Source organism: Chrysemys picta, chromosome 7 (assembly GCF_011386835.1).
Source record: "Chrysemys picta bellii isolate R12L10 chromosome 7, ASM1138683v2, whole genome shotgun sequence".
NCBI classification, from domain to species: Eukaryota; Metazoa; Chordata; order Testudines; family Emydidae; genus Chrysemys; species Chrysemys picta.
This window is the reverse complement of record NC_088797.1, coordinates 20,041,738-20,062,353: the sequence shown is the minus strand read 5'-3', so window position 1 is coordinate 20,062,353 and position 20,616 is coordinate 20,041,738. Positions and strand designations below refer to the sequence as shown.

Here is a 20,616-nt window from a genome sequence, read left to right as displayed (position 1 = left end):
TCAACTGCTCCCTGTTCTACCAGTTTTTGAGCCTGATTAATTACTTACCTTCACACAATACCTTAAAGGTATTTATAGATGGCTCATGGCCCACAGATTCTTCTCACTTTTAGACTGTATTAATTTAGTTCCTTCAATCTCTCCATCTGTCCTTAGATCACTTTTATTGCCCTTATTTGTGTTTCCTTTAATTTTTCTATATCCGTTCTAATCTGTGGAGATCAGAACTGCACACATGCTGTTCCCTCTATGGTTGTGCTAGGGCTGTGTTAACATGACACTGTTATCTCTTTAGCTTTCCATATGATCCTTTTATATATACAGATCCAAAAATAGCCTGGCATCTCCCCCCCAGCAGCATCACGTTGAGACTGTGTATTAACTTGCGGTCTGTGATCACCCTTAGATCTTTCTCAGATTCACAGCTAGCTACCCCTCAATTAATAGCTGTGCTATTTATTTCCTCTCCCTCAATGCAGGAATTTACACTTACTAGTACTGAATATCATCTCATTGCATGCAGCCTACTTGTTGCACTAGGGTTCGGTTTAAGACAGTATGGTTATGTGTTCATTTTAATGCACCTAGATTTATCCTATCTTTCAGCGTAGTTGTTATTGTTTTGTTATCTACAGTGCAAAGAATTAATTGAGAAACATAACATTTTATGTTTTAATACCCCTCCTGCACTTGTCCTCTGTGTATTACTCTAAACCCTATTTCCAGCTCGGTCATTTTTATCAGCATCCCTGCCCTTCATTTGTTTGATACTAGTTTTAAAATATTAGTAAATAATGTAGAAACTGACAAGTTTAGCATTTTTCTTTTTCTTCATGTTGTACCTTTTCTCTCTGTACAGTTAATATATTGTCATTATATGGCTTATATGCGTGGAAGGAGGTAGCCTTTCACATAGTGGAGATAATCTCTTTCTCACCCATGTTGAGCTCTGCTCACATGAGCAACTGGGTGACATCAGTCCACTCTTATAGAACTGCTTAATCTAACTCTCGCATATACACTGGTATTTTTATCACACCTCTTCCATTGCCCTGTGGGAGGCTGGACTGCTGGGATTCTGGCATCTGCACCAAGAATGAAATATAAAGTTTGGTGAATCATGAAAAATCAAACAAACATACAAGTGTGAGTGAAAGCTTTTTATTTAATGTTTGCTCACTGCTGTCATGGAGTGCATTTCCTGGACTCTGTACTGAACTCTGGTGTAGCTGTCAGACTACCCAGTTTGATCCAGGTTCAGATCAAACTAGATCAAAGGTGATCCTTAAAAGTGTAAACTAAATGGCTGTATTAGATACAAAACACCTTGTAGCAGAGAGAAAACAAGTGGCCAAGGTGAATGATGGTGACAGAGATGGGTGAAAGCTGCTAAAAAGCTGGAATATGGAGTCTGAATATCCAGAGAATTGGATCTGGGATTTTAATTGGGCTCATTGTATTCTGTAAAGCTAGATGTCAGCTGCAAAAATATGATCTGTGTCTGGGTCCGGATTCTGATGATAGTCTCCCTTCAAAAATGTTGGAATGATTCAGGTCTGAGGTTTCCATGTGGGCCATTTCCCGAAAATAGAAGGGAGTCTTGTCACAGGTTTAGGTAGGTCAAAAAGGACCAGTTAGTAATTCTCTCTCTCTCTCTCTCTCTCTCTCTCACACACACACACACACACACACACACACACACACACACACACACACACACACACACACACACACACAGTATATAGTGATACAATTGTGAAAGTAATTGATTGCAATAACTACTTAATTAGAATAAAAAGTAATTTTGTGAAGTAATCTGATTATTTCCTGTTCTGGATGGTAATTTGAATTACAGGTTAAAGTTATCTTGTCTTGCCTCTCCCAAATATGAGTAGGGATGCCAAGTCACTTTGCAATTCACATATTTGATGCAAAAGACTTGCAAATGGAGTCAGTAACACTCCCTATGCAGTAAATTTATTTTTTCAAAAAGTAAATTTAGCAAGGCTGATTTTAAATAATAAATGAAAGGAACATAAATCCAGCTAGTTGCTACATGAAAGCAAAAACTACAAATAATACACACCCATGAAATACCACAAACAATAGATTCACCAATAAAAGAACTAATGTATGCTCATGCCTGAAACACTATGTACTCCAGTGAAATACTGTATAGGTCCTCTGAGTTGAGGAATGGGAGATTATAACAAAATAACATTTTCATCTCCTTGTTATCCGGTGAAGACATTGGCATTTCTGCTGATAGCTCAATACGACTTTTGATTCAGAAGGATTCTGCTTGTTCTTGATTTGTTTTTGCACTTTTATGAAATACATTGCCATGCAAAGCTAGGGGAGAAAAATGGCAACAAATGTGTTAATAAATCAAGGCTGTGGATGAAAAGGTAGAAAATAGGAAGTATTGAAAAGGAGGCTATTTTATGCATAATAGTATAAGAGACGATAAAGAATAATACTAAAAGAATACAGGGCAAATATCTGGCAGTCTTTGTTCAGGCAAAACTCCAGTTGGCTTACATTCTTGTGATAATTAAATGATTTAGTAGACTCAAGGTGAAAAAGCGAGCAGAACAAGTCATTTATTCATTCTTATTTATATTAAGGTCATGGCCAAAGGCCCCAATCAGCAATTGGGTCCTGTTGTGCCAGGCACTGAAAAAACACATAAGACGACACAGTCACTGGAGGGTTTACATTTTAAAAGACAAAACCCAGGAATGAGGTATTTGTAATTGCAGTAGTTTCATTGAAGTCACACAGTATTGAAGAACATCACTGAGGCAATAATTGTCGGCTATGGGATTGAGGAGCAATAGGGCTATAGGAAGAGGCATTTATTCATGTGATTCCAAGTCAGAGGATATGTCTACACTACCTGCTGGATTCCAGGAGCACCACCAGCTTTTCTGCTGCCCTAGGCGGCGGAAGGTCCCGCCCCGAAATGCGGCCCCCCACAGAGGCGGCGGAAGGTCCCGCCGCCGAAATACTGCCGTGGTCGCCGCCCCCCAAATTGTAGTGCCCTAGGCGACTGCCTAGGTCGCCTAATGGGTTGTGCTGGTGCTTCCGGATTCGCGGGCAGCGATCGATCCAGCGGGGATCGATTTATTGTGTCTAGTGTAGACGCAATAAATCGACCCCCGAGCGCTCTCCCGTCGACTCCTGTACTCCACCGCCGTGAGAGGCGCAGGCAGAGTCAACAGGGGAGCGGCAGCAGTCGACTTACCGCAGTGAAGACACCGCGGTGAGTAGGTCTAAGTACGTCGACTTCAGCTACCTTATTCACGTAGCTGAAGTTGCGTAACTTAGATTGATCCCCCCACAGTGTAGACCAGGTCAAAGACTCCCTCCTACAGTCCCTATCTTCAGATAGCATTAATGTTGAGAGGGAAGCTGTCAAAATTCTATTCCAAAGAAACACACATGTAGGACCTGATTCTGAGCTCATTTATGCCGTGTTAACTCCTGACTGCAGGGTTGCTACTATTGACTTACCTTTGTATAAATGAGATCAGTATCAGGCCCTTAATTTCCATAGACATGGGGCCCCGTTTTACAGTCCTTACTTAGGGTCGAATCTGCTCCCCTTGAAATCAATGGGAATTTTGCAATAATGCTTAGTTGTTACTCAGGCAAGATCCCATTGCGTCATATCACTCCCCAGTGACACACTTGTAAATCTGATGACCGCTCTTGACATCAGTGGACTCCCTCTGTTTACCTGGGGAAAAATGTGGTGGTGTTTTTTTCAGTCGAGTAACCTTAACAGGATTGAAGCCAAGTAGACACACTTTAGCACCCTTTCAATTATTAACTGGTTATGTTATAAGCTTAGCCTAGGCTCTTCTAAGAACCTACGAATGGCCATACTAGGTCAGACCAATGGTCCATTTAACCCAGTATCCTGACTTCTGACAGTAGCTAGTGCCAGATGTTTCAGAGGGAATAAACAGAACAGGGCAATTTCAAGTGATCCATCTCCTGTCATCCAGTCCCAGCTTCTGTCAGTTGGAGGTTTTTAGGGACACCCAGAGCATGGAGTTGCGTCCCTGACCATCTTGGCTAATAGTCATTGATAGACCGGTCCTCCATTAACTTGTTTAATTCTATTTTGAACCAAGTTATTGTTTTGGCCTTCACAACATCCCATGGCAACGAGTTTCACAGGTTAACTGTGCGTTGCGTGCAGAAGTACACCCTTTGTTTTAAACCCCTGCCTCTTAATTTTATTAGGTGACCCCTGGCTCTTGTGTTATGTGAAGGGGTAAATTACACTTCCCTATTCACTTTCTCCATATCCGGCATGATTTTGTAGACCTCTCTCATATTGTCCCCTCCCCTTTACTCATCTCTTTTCTAAGATGAATAGTCCCAGTCTTTTTAATCTCTCCTTGTATGGAAGCTGTTCCATACCCCTAATCATTTTGTTGTCCTGTGCACCTTTTCCTATTCTACTATGTCTTTTTTGATATATTGAACTCAGGGCTTTAGAGCAGGATTTGCTCTATTCTGCGTGCACTCTACTGTTAAGCTTCTCCAGGCTCTCATTAATGACGAGTTCCTTCCTGAGGTGTCAATCTATTCCTGTCCTAGGGCAGACTGACTGAAAGACAGATGATCTATCTTCTTTCCCTTAATATGACTGTGCTCCTCACAGGCGGGGCTGGTCTTCAGGCAGAATGAGCAAAGATAGCACATCTTTGCCCTAACAGAAAGAACATAATTTGCTCTATGGCGTACCAGTTAGCTGTGTCCCTTCAGCAGGCTGGCTATTTTCTGAAGACAAGAGCAGAATGTTTGTCTCACCTTCTACTGATTTTGCCCCTTCGTGGGATGATCGCACATAAAAGGGCCTGATTTTGTCAGGTGCTGAGAGCCTTCTGTCAGGTGCTGAATAGTCTTTGCAGCCAAAAAGAGCGGATTGCTCTTTACCCCAGCCAAGATGTGCACTTGCAGTACCTGCAGATAGCACTTACCAATTACGTGTTTTGACAAACTGGAAGTGGCTTGGATAGATTTCCCTGCACTGCAACATGTCTCGAGCATTCACGACACTTTCCGGCCACTAAAAACAGTACATCACCATTCGAAAATAATAATAAATAATAATGATGGGACTATTTCTATATGGCCTACTGGGAAATGACAATTAAAAAAATCCCCAAACAACTAGTTGTTCAAAACCACTCCAAATACATTACACAGTGAGTTATACCATCCGGAACTACCGTGTATACCAGTTTACCGTGGCACGGGGAGTCAGTCACAGGACATGTTGTGAAATGCAGTAATGATTATTTGGAATATGTAGTTACATTCAGCATTTTCTGTTTATTTAAAGGAACATGCTTTGTGCTTTGAAGATAAAATTAGTATAAACTAATATAGCGCTAATGGGGGCCATTGCTATTTTATATTCAACCCAGAGCTTTCCCGATTTTATAGGGACAGTCCTGATATTCGGAGCTTTGTCTTATATAGGTGCCTATTACCTCCCACCCCCTGTCCTGATTTTTCACACTGGCTATCTGGTCACCCTGTTGATCACCCCTATTATAATGCAATATCCTCTCTAAATTTTTCTTTCCAATTACTTGTTTTGAATGTGTGAAATATCAGAGCATTGAAATTTGCTTTTCGTACAGTATTGTTGTTACTTACTTTAATCTTTGTCCCTCCTTTCCCTAAGCTCTCCTTCCTCTGTCTCTTATTTTAGGGCCCAAACCAGTTACACCAGCGTAACTTCATTTTAGATCAGATTCCAATCTCACTTACACTAGCATAAAACAGGAGTTACTCCACTGAGGTCATTTGAGATCAGAATCGGGATCTTGATGCTAGAAATTTAAATTGTAAGGTCTTTGGGGCAGGGACCCTAGCTGATGTTTTGGTGGCATTGAAATCAGTAGTTTTGCCATTAATTTCAATGGCACTGGGATTTCACCCAATGGCTCTTTAAATCTCTGTTAAGTGCCAGGAGAAGTTATTGTGATATAAAGTGTTTGATAAATAATTATTTAATAATGATTATAACAGTTTGGGACATTTAAATGATAGATACCCTTTCAACTCCCACCCCATCCCCCACTGATACGAAATTCCCATTTTGTATTGGTTCAATTTTAAATAATTATGAAAAAGAGCCTGTGGGCATTTAGGATCTATATAGTCACTCACTGCTTGTGCCACTATGTGCTGCCTCCCTGCAGCAGATAGAGGTCACACAAGGTAGCTAGTGCTGCACAGAGCAGCTGTTTCTCAGCTTAGCTGTTTTTCAGTTCAGCAACTCCAAGCCACAGAGCCTTAGCTATGAAGAGGGGCTTCTTTGAGCTTCAGAAAATAGCAAATTTTCACTGGCCGAATGTGCTAACAACATTCGTTTTGTCAGAGTAACTTTATTTTAACCTGCCTCAAAGAGATGCAGAACTACATGCAATTTCACTTGTCACTCCAGATAATTTTCAAAGGTAACCACTGCAAAGACATTACCAAAAATCCCCAAACAATTATAAACAGTAAAACATAAGGAGATGCCTTTACTTGACTGCTGTTTCTACTCCAACAGCCCGACTCCTTCCAGGTCTCTGGTTTATCTGGGGGAAGGGTGTTGTTTATATGGACCCCTTATTTCCCATCAGGCCTTGTCAGAAGCTAAACCTACAGATATGGCTGCCATAATGTACTACATTTCCTAGCCTGCTCTGCTTCCCTGGATGTCAGAGAGAAAGGTTGGCTGGGAGCTACTAAGAGCCAATCTTGCCCCTCACCCTAGAAGGATAGGATAGGCTTATACACTAGGAAATAATTTAGCCCCATCTGTTCAGTTTTCTGAACTGTACCTTCATAAAGTGGTAAAAAGCAATAGATTACGTAAGTGAAATTTACAGAGCCCAATGTTGGAATATAAAAGCAATATATAACTAAAACCATCAGCTGATATCTGTCAGAAATGATAGAAAAGATAAGGGATGGAGGAAAATGGTTGAGTTGCTATGTTTTGCCTAGTCATACACAGAAACATGTTCACTCACGAAGACGAACAACAGGGCGACAGCTGAGGGGAGAGACACTGGTATTAGGCTGGCACTGTTGGTATTCTTTGCTCATATCAGAGTTGATCCTGTACTCCTGACTCGCACCAAGGAGAGGGTCGTTGAGGTCGAGGTGGCACTTTAGTGGGCTCTTTCTCTGAGTTTAAAGTGTAGGATCAGGCCCTTTTGCTTGCATGCGGAGCACCTATGCCACATTCAGAGCATGGCAAGCAGAAGTGGTCTGCATGTTCAGTTTCCTTAGAGAAATTAAATGTTTGCTTTAGGCACTATCTGCTTCTCATATCTCGCAACACAAAACCAACAGCGCAGCTTTCCTTATATGAAAGCTGTCAAAGCTATGTGGCTAAGCAGAACTGAAGATATACTTCTGGTTTAAAAATTAATCAAAGTCATGTGATATTTTGGAGAACTAGATGTTTCATGGGATTGGTAATGAGATAGGAAGACTTTCACCTCCAGCTCATTTGTTTAAATCAGGTCAGTAGTGACCAAAATTACTTTCTGTTGGAGGCTATTCAGAAGCCCCAATATAAAATGCGTTAATGATCTACCTCCAGTACAGGAATCCCCTTCAGAGCTGACACCCTTGTAGGGAGTCTCAGCAGAGAATCCAAGCAGTGGATGGGCCATGAAGGCTGAACTACCCTTTTGTGACTGGATATGATGATCCCTCTGGGTTATAATCGAGGCACATTGATGGTGGGGGGAAATGCAGGGGAAGTGGACACTGAACTGGGCTGGCCCATCCTTAACCATTCAGTACGTAAACAAAGAACTTCAGTCTCCCGGCTGTCAGGCTGGCACCTTTCACAAGATGCATGGAAACATAAACAGAGAGAAAACATCATATGATCTTCATGATTTTGCTTCTTTATGATGTTTGACAATTTGGAGCAGAGCAAACTGTGCAAAGCTTACCGTCTCCACCAGCTTGTGCAGCCAGTTTATCACTTCTTCTTTTGGCATATCCTCTGCAGAAACATCCTGGTCTCCATTTCCCTCTGTATACCAGTAACTGTTAGATTTCATTTCCTATGCAAATCTTGATAAAGTTTAAAGCTTCTGTTCAGCTGCTGTTTTCTTGAAGTAAATAAACAACGTTCCCCTCCCCCGGTTTCCAAACCGAATGAAAATCTCTTATTGTTCAAGGGCTATGAACTAAGATTGTCTTATAAAGTGCCTTAGAAACATTCTTACCTCAGTACGAGAACCAAAGTTTCTTATCATATCAGCACTGGCCTGCGTCATTTTAAAAGTCTACAACTAATTTGTCTCACTGACTCATATTTCTGCGAACTATAAGCCCCACTGCAGACAAGAAATCGAAACAAAACCCCCAAGTAACTCATTCTCATCGTTAGAGCCCAGGACTCCAATTACACTCAGTGGAACCACATTCACAGTGCAGTTGGACTCTGGTGTATTCCTCTGCTGTGGGCACAGCTAACATGGCTCAGTGCATGCACACAGCAACAGTTTTTCCTGCACAATCTGGTGTCAGTACTGTTGGGCAACTCCAACCTGCTGTGCTGCACAACCATGTTGCTATTAGTGCATTCTGGGCAAATTTTGGTGCATAGATACCATATTGGTGGCGGAGAAGGGTGGGGAGATGTGTGATGCTGGGGCCAGGGCATGGATTTTTGTGAACAATGCATTTTGGGATGTCCTCCCTCCCACACAGAGATCAGGGATTTGGGAGGACTAGTTTGCCCAGTACACCGACATAATTAAGACATAATTAACCTACACAGTGGAGTCCCTATATTAGAAACCACTTACAATCTGATGTTTATGTTATAAAAGTCCTCATAAGCAGGGTTAGAATAAATCCTCAAATACTATCTAAAACTTAGATGGATACATAAGGTCAGTAAATAATGTAGAAATACGGTCCCATCCACATAGTTAGGATCTCATCCATGATACAGCCTGGTTATAAAATTGGTCAAAATCTGTGAAATAACTTTTTGTATGAGATATTTAAGTACTGCAACAGCTGCTCCTATGCTTACCACTGGGTATATTACAAGAAAATTTGAATGCTCCTGACATTTCCTTTTTTTATCTTCTTTGCATAGTGTCACATATTACTTATGTATAGCAATAGCCAAAACCCCCCCCAAACCCTGAATAATATTTAAATACCGAATGTTTATTCTCCCCCAGAGAGAGAAGGTGGGTGAGGTAATATCTTTTTTTGGACCAACTTCTGTTTAACCCAAACATTTATTCTGATGTATTTGGAGTGAGTATTTGGAAAACATTATCTGAAAAAATGTGACCAACCTTTGAGACTAGCCCATGAATAAACAATATGGGTAAATGTAGTGATGAATTGAGAATTTGTTGCTAAAGCAAAGCATGTTAGGGGAAAATGAAATTATTCCCAAGGGGAAAAAAAAGCTATAAAATAATATATTTGTATATTTCTTTGTATGCTTGCTTCATCCAGTGCCTACTTTATTTTTATTCTACACATTTGAGACCTACTCAGTATAAAATCATAGCACCAAATGAAAGATTGCTGCCTAATGATTCCATGTGTGTGTATGTATGTATATATATATATATATATATATATATATATATATATATATAAAATGCATAGGACAGATTCAATACATTATTAATCACATACAAAAAGTCAATTGGTACTATACAAAACATTGCAAATATCCAAGTTCATAAGCTCTCTCTTTTTTTTGAGAGAGAGGTTACATTACATGATCAAGTAAATGTCTCCGTAGTCCAGACTGTGTAAGTGTTTGCTCATGGTTTATCAGAGGTTATAGAAAAGGTTAATGCTCAGGCACACTAATGAACTATAACGTCATTATATAACAACCCCTTAGCAGCAAAAAACCCAAACCAAACCAAAATTAAAAGACTTTGCTAGGTTTAGTAGGAAGGTGAATTATTATTTAGTGCAAACAAATCAGTCAAAAGGGAAAAAAAGAGATTTTAAGGGACAAGACTTGAAGGGTCCTCCTTAACCATACCAACAATATTTGGGAATGCATCCGTTGTGCCATATAAATTGCATGCACACATACATTTTGTGGGCACAGTCAAGGCACCACTCTTAAAAATTAGGGACTTTAGGGGGTATTTAGTGCTGTAGAATAATGTATTGTCCTTTCAAACCTGGAAAACTGGCATATCAGGAGCAGTATGGCAGGGGAAGCAGCAGGAACATGGCACTCACTTTAGCTTGTTGACAATCACTAGGCTTTTAGCTAACATACCCAGGGGATGTTAAATTAGGTCAGTAGTTGGCTTGATGAGAACAAAAACAATTTTTTAACTGGACATTCCCACTACACAGTTACCAGTACTATATATGAAGAGCGTAATAGCTTTAATCAGTTCTTCCTACCTCTGCAAACCACCCACCACCATTGCATTACTCCTCTCCCCTATATGGGATCTTCACCTGTGGTGGAAGCACCACAAGAAGTCCTACTGATGAACTCACCTGTACCTGGGTCTGTGGTGGGACAAGCCTATTGGCACGAGAAGACAGTGGCTGAGATTTAGGCCTGTTGGCATGAGAGGAGATTGGCTGTGGCTGTATGATGCAGAGGAGTAGCAGTCACCCTATGCAGGGATGCTCTTTACCCCATCTGTATCGTTGGGAGGGTCTCCACAGATTCTGGCTGGGGGTGGGGAGAGTGAGGTGGGTAGGAGAGAGGCCGGTAGGCCAATGTTCTATGATCTGCAGTGTGTGACCCAAAACAGCCCTGTGGTCACACCCTCCCCACTACTGTAATAATCCTTGTACAAAATGTGCCTTGTGAGGTATCATTTGGAAACTAGTAAGTCGCTGGTCAATACTATCATGGTGAAATATAGGTAGCAACATTATATGTAAAGTTATGAATTCCCCCTGTGTGATGTTATTGGCACAGATTCAAAACCAGACCGCCCTGCTGAGGTAATAGTTGTTAAACAGGTCTATCCTAAACAAAGGATGTGTGTTTACCTCAATTTACATATAAGTATTAAACAGGACCATCAAGGCAGCAGGGGGAGGAGATGTCAGGAAACAGAAGAATTTGCATTTCAGCAAACACAAGTGGGGGACAAAAGAGCATGGAGCTTCCTTCACCACCAGACTCTATCGCCTTCCTCACAGCTTGCATGAACTTTACTTTGAGGGGTATCCTTTGGAAGAATCCACTTCAAAGATTCACTGGACTATAAAAGAAAGGCACAGAGAACCCCAAGTTAGTTCTTTCACCTAAGAAGACAAAGGCACCAGCACCTTTGGGCCTCTGGAAGAGATCGTGATCGAGGAGAGGGCCAGTAACTGTCTTGCTGGAAGATTGTGGGTGAGAAAGAGCATCTTGAACAAAGCTTTGAACTAAAACTTGCTAGATTAAGTGTTAGACTTTTAGATGCACGTTTTCACTTTTAGTTGCTTGTAACCATTTCTAACTTTCTCTCTAACTTTATTGAGCTCACTTAAAATCCTGTCTTCGTTTGTTAACCAACTTGTTTTACTATTAATCTAAACCAACAATGCTGTGTTTGTGCTAAAGTGAATGTCAACTCTAGGGTTACCATATTTCAATAGTGCAAAAAGAGGACACTCCAGGGGGCCCCGCCCCAACTCCACCCTTGCCCCGCCTCTGGCCCCGCCCCAACTCCACCCCTTCCACACCCCAACTCCACCCCGTCCCCTGAGCATCCCACATTCCCCCTCCTCCCTCCCACCCCCCGGCTGCTGCTGCGCTGCGGAAGTTGCTTCGGCCCCCGCTATGGTGGAGAGCGGCGGGAGCCGCGAAAGTTGGAGCCCAGGGAGGAGGCGGCTGCGCGCTCGGATGCCGCCGGCCGCCTCTGTGCCCCCGCAGATCGGGGGAGTTGTTAGTTTTGCTGCAGCCACTCGCACTCGAGGTCCCCCGAGTGTCTTTTGCCTGAGTGCGAGTGGCTGCAGCAAAACTAACAACTCCCCCGATCTGCGGGGGCACAGAGGCGGCGGGCGGCATCCGAGTGCACAGCCGCCTCCTCCCCGGGCTCCGGCTGCTACTGTGCTGGGGAAGTTACTTCGGCCCCTGCTGCGGTGGAGAGCGGTGGGAGCTGGGAAAGTTGGAGCCCAGGGAGGAGGCGGTCCTCTTACCATGCCTCCCTGTTTTCCCGGACATGTTCGGCTTTTTGGAAATTCCTCCCGGATGGGGATTTGAGGACCAAAAAGCCGGACATGTCTGGGAAAATCCGGACATATGGTAACCCTACTTCTGACACTCATCTCTCCCTCCACTGGAGGGACTCCCCTGTCCATACCTGTCCTGGGGCCTTCCTTTAAAGGGGCATCCCCATATCAGCGGGGTCTACTTGGAAAAGATAATATTTACTCCCTTGTGTGACTGAGCTGGGCTGTGACAATCCAACCGATCATGAGTACTGTGAGAAATGGGGCACAACACTAACCAAGGCAATGTCATTTCAGGGACTGTATGGGCCTCGAAGTTCAAACAAACAAGCTATATAAAGTCCTTTTCTTTACTGGCAAGCCAAATGGAAGTTTTTCTAGAAGGGTATTTTTAGAAATCTCAGTATAATGACAAATTTCAAGCTCAGTTAAATAACTGTTTTGTGAAATGATGCAGAGCACAATTAGTACAGAGACATGAATAGTGAGAGATCCAAGCTGGTTTGCCTGATATTGTGTAAAAATGTGTGTAACTTTGATATAGAAGGCCTTGCCAAACTAATTATCGAAGCATATGCAACCATCATCGTAGGCACAGGTACTTAGCATTTGATTAGATGCTCAGAGCCTAAATCAGTATGAGCGAGCTGATATGAAAAAAGTATTTGATCTTTAAATTTTCAGTGTTGCAACAAACCATGTTCATGTGTCTTTTTTTACACGTACGACTGATCTCATGTAACAAAGTATAAAAGCTGAGATTTAAAAGGAGCCACACATTTTTGGACTGGAATCCTCCCCTCCCGCACACTTATAATTGGGGATTCTGAGAAGAATAGCTAAAACTTAAATATTTTCACATGAATAATGTAAATTCATTTAGCCGCTATTGAAATAAATAATACTTTCCATTTCTGCAGCACCTTTCACATGAGGAAATTAAAGTAACTTACAACCATTAAGGGCCAGATTGTGAACCAATTACTCCCATAAGTACCCGCTCACCACTGTGAATAAGGGGTTCACAACTATGCCTTACTACACTCTTGTGATGCATGTATTGTTATCTCCGTCTGCAGATGGAGAAACTGAGTAAACTTGCCTGTGTGTGGGATGAGGTCTGAGGAAAGGATGTAACTGAGAAGTACCTATAACTTAAATTTGGTTCCTTTATAGCAAGATTATAAATATTACAAATTAAAACAAATTATTCCACCTAAAATGTTAAAGAAATAGGGCCAGATCTTTGGTTGGTGTAAATTGGCATAAGTCCATTTACTTCAATAGACCTATGTCATGATGCAAAATTTCTCTAATTCAGTGGTTCTCAACCAGGGGTATGCAAAGGTCTTCCAGGGGGTACATCAACTCATTTAGATAGTTGCCTAGTTTTACAACACGCTACATAAAATGCACCAGTGAAGTCAATACAAACTAAAATTTCATACAGACAGTGACTTGTTTATACTGCTCTGTATACTATACCAGTGTTTCTCAATCTGGGAGTCGTGATTTATTTGATAATTTATGTGGTAAAAATGAGAAAATAAGCAATTTTTCAGTAATACTGTGCTGTGATGCTTGTATTTTTATGTCTGATTTTGTAAGCAAGTAGTTTTTAAGTGAGGGGTATTCAAGACAAATCAGCCTCCTGAAGGAGGTACAGTAGTCTGGAAACATTGACAACCACTGCTCTAATTGACCTGGATCAAGAATGTCTTTGTTTTACTTTCTATTTCTATGGTAAGGCTATTGGGATCTCAGCATTAAAATACAGTCTCAGAAGGAATTTTTGAATCATGTTTTTAAGAAATTTCATAAATGGACCACTGCACTTCCCCCAAATTAATGAGTCTGATGTTTCATTTTTTAAGACCAAAGGTCTCTGCATCTTTCAAGTATTAGAGTGAGTTGTTTTCCAGAAACCCAAAGGTGGAAGTTCATTAGCAATCTATTTGTGTGTAATACATTTTATAGTAACAAATAAGGAAGTCACAATTGGTCTAGTCAAATTTGCTTCCTGTCCTCTAGTCAGGGACATATCTCCCTGCTGTCAACAGTTCTCTCCAGAAACAGCAAAAGAAAGATCCCAGATCAATCTATGAAACTGAAAGGGTATTCCCAGAAACACTGAGAAAATGAATGCCAAGGGCTTTTTTTACACTTTACCAGGGAGATCAGGAGTGAATGCACCAAATCGAAAACTCACTGCTGCGGAAATAAACACTCAGGGCTAGACTCTGCTTGGAGACAGCAGAATCTGCTACCATTTGCTGCTCTGAGGTGTACAGTGCCTCACAGAGCTGGGGAAAGGAGGCAAGACCGTGGCTGGCAGTGCAGGAGAGAGTAAGGTGCATCGCTGGCCTCCCTTCTGCGCTGCTATAGTGCCAAGCACCCCCCTCGCCGGGCCTCCCAGGCAGGGGGGTGAGGTGACACCCCTAGGTGCCCCGGGCCGGGCCAAGCTGTGGTGGGGTCTGTGTCCCTTTAAGAGAGGGGCTGGGTTGAGCCAAGCCGGCGGGGGGTGGCTCCACTCCCTGCTGCAGGTTGATGCCGGAGCCTGGGCTGAGAGCCAGGCTCGTCTCCTGCACCAGCTCCGGGCGAGGCTTTGCTGCGGCTCCCCCAGTCCCCCCGGGCGGGTTGCATGAGGCAGGGCAGGGCCCGGTGGGGCCGAGGGCTGAACAGGCCCGGCAGGGGCTGCTGGAGGGGGGAAGCTGGGGAAGGGGTGGCACAGCCTCAACCCCCTGGGGCTGCCTGCCCCGCGGAGGAGGCAGAACGGCACAAGCCGCAGCAGGACCCCAGCCCCCCGGGGGAGGGGATCTGGGGCCAGCCCGGGGAGGCAGGAGCAGCCCCAGGGGTGCTGGGCTTGTGCAGGGCAGAGCCCCAGGAGAGCCCCAGCCCCTTGGTGGGCAGTGCTGCAGAGGAGGAGCCCGCGCCCTGCGGCGGGTGAGGGGAGCCCCAGGCAGGGGGAGCCGGGCCACCCGCACCCGCCTCTCGCGTCCGCTCCATGCTGTTCACAGTACCACTTTCCACCGGCGCGGCTGCCCTGTCAGCCGCTTTTGGGTCTTTAAATAGCCGTCCGGGGGGAAATCCCGGACATTTTTAGCATTTTACAAATTCCCCCCGGACGGCTATTTAAAGACCCAAAAGCCGGGCATGTCCGGGGAAACCCGGACGTATGGTAACCCTAGTCAACTCCAGTTAATGTGGCAAACTGATGGGTTTTGTTTCCTGAAAGGAAATTACGGATCTTATTATTCCTCGGAATGTTGCAGGAGAGGGCTGGACAAATCCGAGCACATGGGTCTGGGGAAGTTCAGGACTGGGGGTGTGTTGGGGTCACCTGCTAACATTAACCAAGTCTGGTAAAGGCAAAAGTGTGTCTGTGATAACTTCTGGCAGGCTGTTAGATTCATAGTGGTTGAATCAAAAACTACAGCACACAGAACAGAAAGTGCATGCTGGCTGTATGTCATATCCAATACTGCTCCCCAGTGCCTGTGCTAATGGCCAGGGTTCAACTGAACAGGCCTCTTGGTGCAAGACTCCTTCTCCATCCTTGCAGTAGTTTCACATGGACCTTTTTTTTCCAGCCCTAGGGTCTAGGGGGCCTAATACTTCTCCCACTGAAATAAATGGGAGTTTTGCATTGACTTCAATAGGAACTGGATTGGTTTCCAGCTTTCCCCTCATCTGCCCACATGGGAAACGCTACAGAGCTCTCACTCCCCTCAGTCAGTGGTATCAAAATACCTTCCTCCCTTTCCCCAAGTCCCATATAAAAAAGGTGACCTCTGACTACAGAGTATTTTGTTTCTTTAGGCTTCATGATCTGCGTTGAGCAGAACAACACTGCATTAAAATCCAATCCATTGTATTCTCTTTGTAAACACAGAGTAGCTTTAAGTCTCCTTCCCCACCTTTATCCTCCAATTACAGAGGCCAAGGCCAAGATACAAAGGGCAGTGGGTTTTTTATTTTCCCCTAGTCAGCTACTGTAATCTGTGGTTTAGTGGTGATCGATTTATTGGGTCAAATAAAGAAGTATAACAGAATGAAAATTCAGAGTATTATATGGTTGCAGGTTTTCTATTCCAGCTAGTGTTTCATAATAACTCTGAGCTGAGACACAGTGCCCATTTACAGCACTTGACGAATATGAACACAAGCGCCACATAGAAAAGACAGCTGGAAAAAAATAGATGCCTTTTGTCCAGGATACAATTGATTAAAAAGAAATTGCAACAAGCCCAGGGCTTTCCTTTTGTAACATACTCCAGCTAAATAAAGGAATATCTGTTGCTCCCGGAATTTTCTGTAGCAACTTTTCCAGATGTCAGCCTTCGAAGGAAGAGAAAAGGAGTATAACAGTGAAAGAAACAGGCAAAAAGAGAAGCGAGAGGAGATGATTTTGAAATGGGAGGGAGTAGAGTGAGGGAGAAGAAAGGAAAGAAAGGGAGGATGGATAGATGAATAAATAGACACACACACAGAGAAAAGAAATTAAGAAAAGAAGATTGAAAAAGGACATAAACGACAAAGAGCAGAAAGTGAGGGAGATGATAAGGGAACTTTATAGAGAATCTTTGAAGAATATTAGAGAGGCAATAAGTTAAATGGAGGGTTGGTATTTTTCAGAGAATAGGGGGCGTGTTTTGTCTGATGAAGCAAAAGAGTTGGGATAGGAGTTAAGGACAGTAAATGGAGTCAGGCATTCTGTGGATATTGGTACAGGCCTCCACGGTAGCCAGGTAAAGAAGTGATCAGTATTTCCCCCCTCAGATAAGAAAGACCTGTAAAAAAGCCAGAACTTTTATCTGGAGTTATATGTTTTACTCATCTATTGAGTAGGCTAACCACTCCGATTTTCTAAGGCGGGAAAGCGACAGACTTCAAAAGTTGCATGGTTTAGAGTTCTGAGCTCCTAGGAAATGAGCCAAATGTAACAAAGATTTTATTTGTGGCCTGATTCTGCTCTTATAGAAATCAGAGGTTTTCCCCGTTGCCCTCAGGTGCAGCAGGAGTTGTGAACTGCTACGAGCTGGGAATCACAATGCTATTAATATTGAAATACTCATGAATATAATGATATGAAAATTAAAGGTGGCACAAGCATGCTTGCAGTCTAGAGATAGCTGATTTTGTGAAAATATGAAATGGAGATGGAAATTTTGCTTGTTTCACAAATGTACAGAGATCAAATAGGAGCTATGATAAAGCCTAAACCGGCAAAGGGCAATCTGCTTAAGTAGGAGTATAAGATGAATTATAACGTGATAAACAGAAGGCTTTGAACAGGTAAGTCTGGTGGGAAGAAACATTAACAAACACAGAAAACACAATCTGAAGGAATTTATCATTAGGGAAGCCTCCAAAACAGCAACAAAATCAGCCTGCAGAGAATATTCCAACCCTCAGTAAAAACCATGGGCCAGACTCTGCAGTCATTCTTCAGGCACAGTTCCCATTGAAGTCCATGGGAGCTTTGAGTGTGGATCAACTTCTCTTCTGACTTCACTTGGTGGTGGGGAATAGCAGGCTGTAGAGAAGCCTAAACAAGGGGCCCAAAGCAATTTCTCAGTCCATATTCAAATAGGAAACTGGCAGAGTCAGATCTCACTCCTGTTTGCTTTTTATTCAGCCTATATTGGACAAAACTTAGGTTGATTTCGGCAGAAGGTTTCCATGAGTAAAAACTGAGTAAAGTCTTCAGGACTTTGCCCAATAACAATCCTTAGTATTTACAGAGCACTTCACAAATATTAATGATCTAAGCCTTCTAATATCCTGGTGAGAAAAAGAAGTAGCGTTCTCAGATTTTAACATAAAGGAATGGAAAACAAATGACTTGGCCAAGGCAGCAGAGTAAGTTATTGACAGTGCCAGGATTAGAACTGAGATCATCCTGGTACCCAGTTTTGCACATATGCCATTATATTGCTCCTTTGCAATGTCACCTTTCTTTGAGTCTGCTAAGAGGGGACTTAGCCAGTGTGCAGTTTGTGAGGTAGTTTTCAAGATGGCTATAATCTATCAATCATCTACACTCCTGAAGTTACTAAGCTACCTGTATGTACTGTAGCTTCTGCTTAAAATGAGTTTCTACAGAGTATTTTTGGGCCTAGTTTTTTTAACATTCTTTCCTAACTGGGTTTCTTAGGATTTTGAAGGAACTTAAATAAAACTCCAGAGATCAGAACCAAAGGGGTACATGTTTGTTTGTTTATAATCTTCAAAGGCACACATGCAAAACTGTCTGTGTATTGTGGCATGCACAGCTTTGATTTGCACAAATGCATCAGGCTATTTGCACACCTGAACTGGGTGCGCATGCTTTTGCAGATTTGGCCCTTAAAGATTACTTGACTTCAGTGGAGATAAACCAAGGATGAATTTGACTTTAACTTCTACTGAAAGGTGCTATATTGCAGTGGTTCTCAACCAGGAATCTGGGGCCCACTGTGGGGCTGCGAGCTGGTTTCAGGGGGTCTGCCAAGCAGGGCCGGCATTAGACTTGCTGTGGCCAGGCCAGAAAGATGAAGTCCTGCCGGATGGGGCTGAAGCCAGGTGCCCTGAGCTGACACGGAAGCCTGAGCAACTAAGATTTGCAGGGCCTGCTGTAGCGTGGCCCCCCCGGCAATTGCCCTGATTGCTACCGCCTAATGCTGGCCCTGGCTTTTATATGCAGAAAAACAGTTGTTGTGGCACAGGTGGACCCTGGAGTTTTTATAGCGTGCGTGTGTGTGTGTGTGTGTGTGTGTGTGAGAGAGAGAGAGAGAGGGGATGGGGGGGGCTCAGAAAGAAAAAGGTTGAGAACCCCTGCTATTTTGTATTGTTTTCCTTTATGAGAGGTGGGAGAGTGAATCATTATTCGTAGCAGTTATGTAACTACACCAGAGATGATGTACTGTGTAGAGCTACCTGGCATTAGCTGTGGGCATTCTCTGCCTAAGGCTGATCGCTTTTGGAGTTCTCCGCTGAGGTGCAATAGCTAACCAGTGGGAGAGCAGCAACTGAGTCTGTGTTAATCAGACAGTGAGATATTCTGAGTAACGCATTTCATGCACCTGGCTGACAGGTGGGAGTGGGGCTGATGTATGTGGAGACTGGAGTTGTGCTGCAGAGAAAAAAAAGGAGCTATTATGCCAATTATATAGAGTGTGCGGAGCATGTAATGATTATGCTGAAAGCCAAAGAGAGAAAAATGCAAAGGGCCACATTTAGCTACTGTATTATATTCTCCTACATTATACCAGCATAAATCCAGATTAACTACATTGGCTTCAGTGGAGTTAATTGAGTTCACACCAGTGTAAATGAGAACAGAATTAGCCCAGCAAAAGTTCGATTTTTCCCCCTTTTCTCCAGTGAGGTTCTACATATTTGGCTGCAGGCTTGGCTGCTGTTCATTGTTTATCCATCTTAACTTTAGCAGATCAAGCCAAGTCTTCCTGGAGATAGCCAAGGCTTCATAGAGGGAGCTGCTCTGGAAGGCAGACATGTGTCTCCTGGAAGGTAGACATGTGCCTCGGAGTTGGATTACTCATGATGGACTCCACGCTTTTAAAAGTAGTTTCTTACAGTTTTTTCCTTGGGGGAATTAGAGGGACTTGGATCTCAGAAAGTGCCCCACTAAGTGATTCCGTAAAACATAATCTATCATTCTCTTGTTCTGACCTGAGCAGTGAGCAAGTATTGTTTCAGCATCTCCATCAGGCTATTTGATTGTTATCCCTTAAGAACCTCACCCAGTGGAACATAACTGAAGGAAATGAAACTCCAACCCCATTAATGATACAGACAATGCCTTTCACTAAACAAACTCAGCTTTCTTGACTTTTCCTTGCCAAATAGAATGGCCTCTGCCCCTCCCTTACAGACTCTGTAGGCACTTCCTGTAACTGGGAGTGGCTGTGTAGCCACCAGTAGTTGGCAGCTAATGGGATAAACTCCCACAGTCCCTGAAGGTAACATATGACGTGGGCTAGAATTGTAGTCACAAGTGGCAGCTTAGTGTTAATTCCAGTGGCACTGATGGACAATACATGCCTCCTAGCCATAAACAGACACTGTATCTTAATGGACAATAGAGTAGAGACCTTGCCAACAATAGATGAATAGATTCATAGCAAAAAATGAAATGTTACAATGAGGGAAATAAAAAGATCCAGGTAAGCAATGTACTGTGCCTCACTGTGCAGCTGGTTAAATGCTATAAAGGCCTTATAATTAGTTTCAAATCCTGCTGTCTTCACTCACATTCCTACTGATGGACTAAAAACTGAGTGTGGAGTTGAGGGTTTGTCACTGCAAGATAGCAGAAGAGCCAAGATCCATCATCAAGTTCCAAGTTATTTTGGATCAGAAAATAAAACTCAAGACTTACATTTT

The 20,616-nt window shown here is 43.0% G+C and overlaps 1 protein-coding gene across 5 annotated transcripts in view; it reads left to right on the top strand.

The window, feature by feature from the left end:
- The window catches only part of SLC6A6 (solute carrier family 6 member 6), a 71,644-nt gene that overhangs the window by 9,943 nt on the left and 41,085 nt on the right, over window positions 1-20,616 (top strand). The window contains exon 3 of one of the 5 annotated variants that reach the window (XM_065550902.1): window positions 11,212-11,407. The exons of 3 other annotated variants lie outside the window; for them this stretch is intronic. The gene's annotated coding sequence lies outside the window, so the exon portion shown is untranslated. Of the gene's footprint in view, window positions 1-1,015; window positions 1,147-11,211; window positions 11,408-20,616 lie in introns of those variants that run through there. One more of the 5 variants, XM_008168029.4, reaches the window with a different exon arrangement.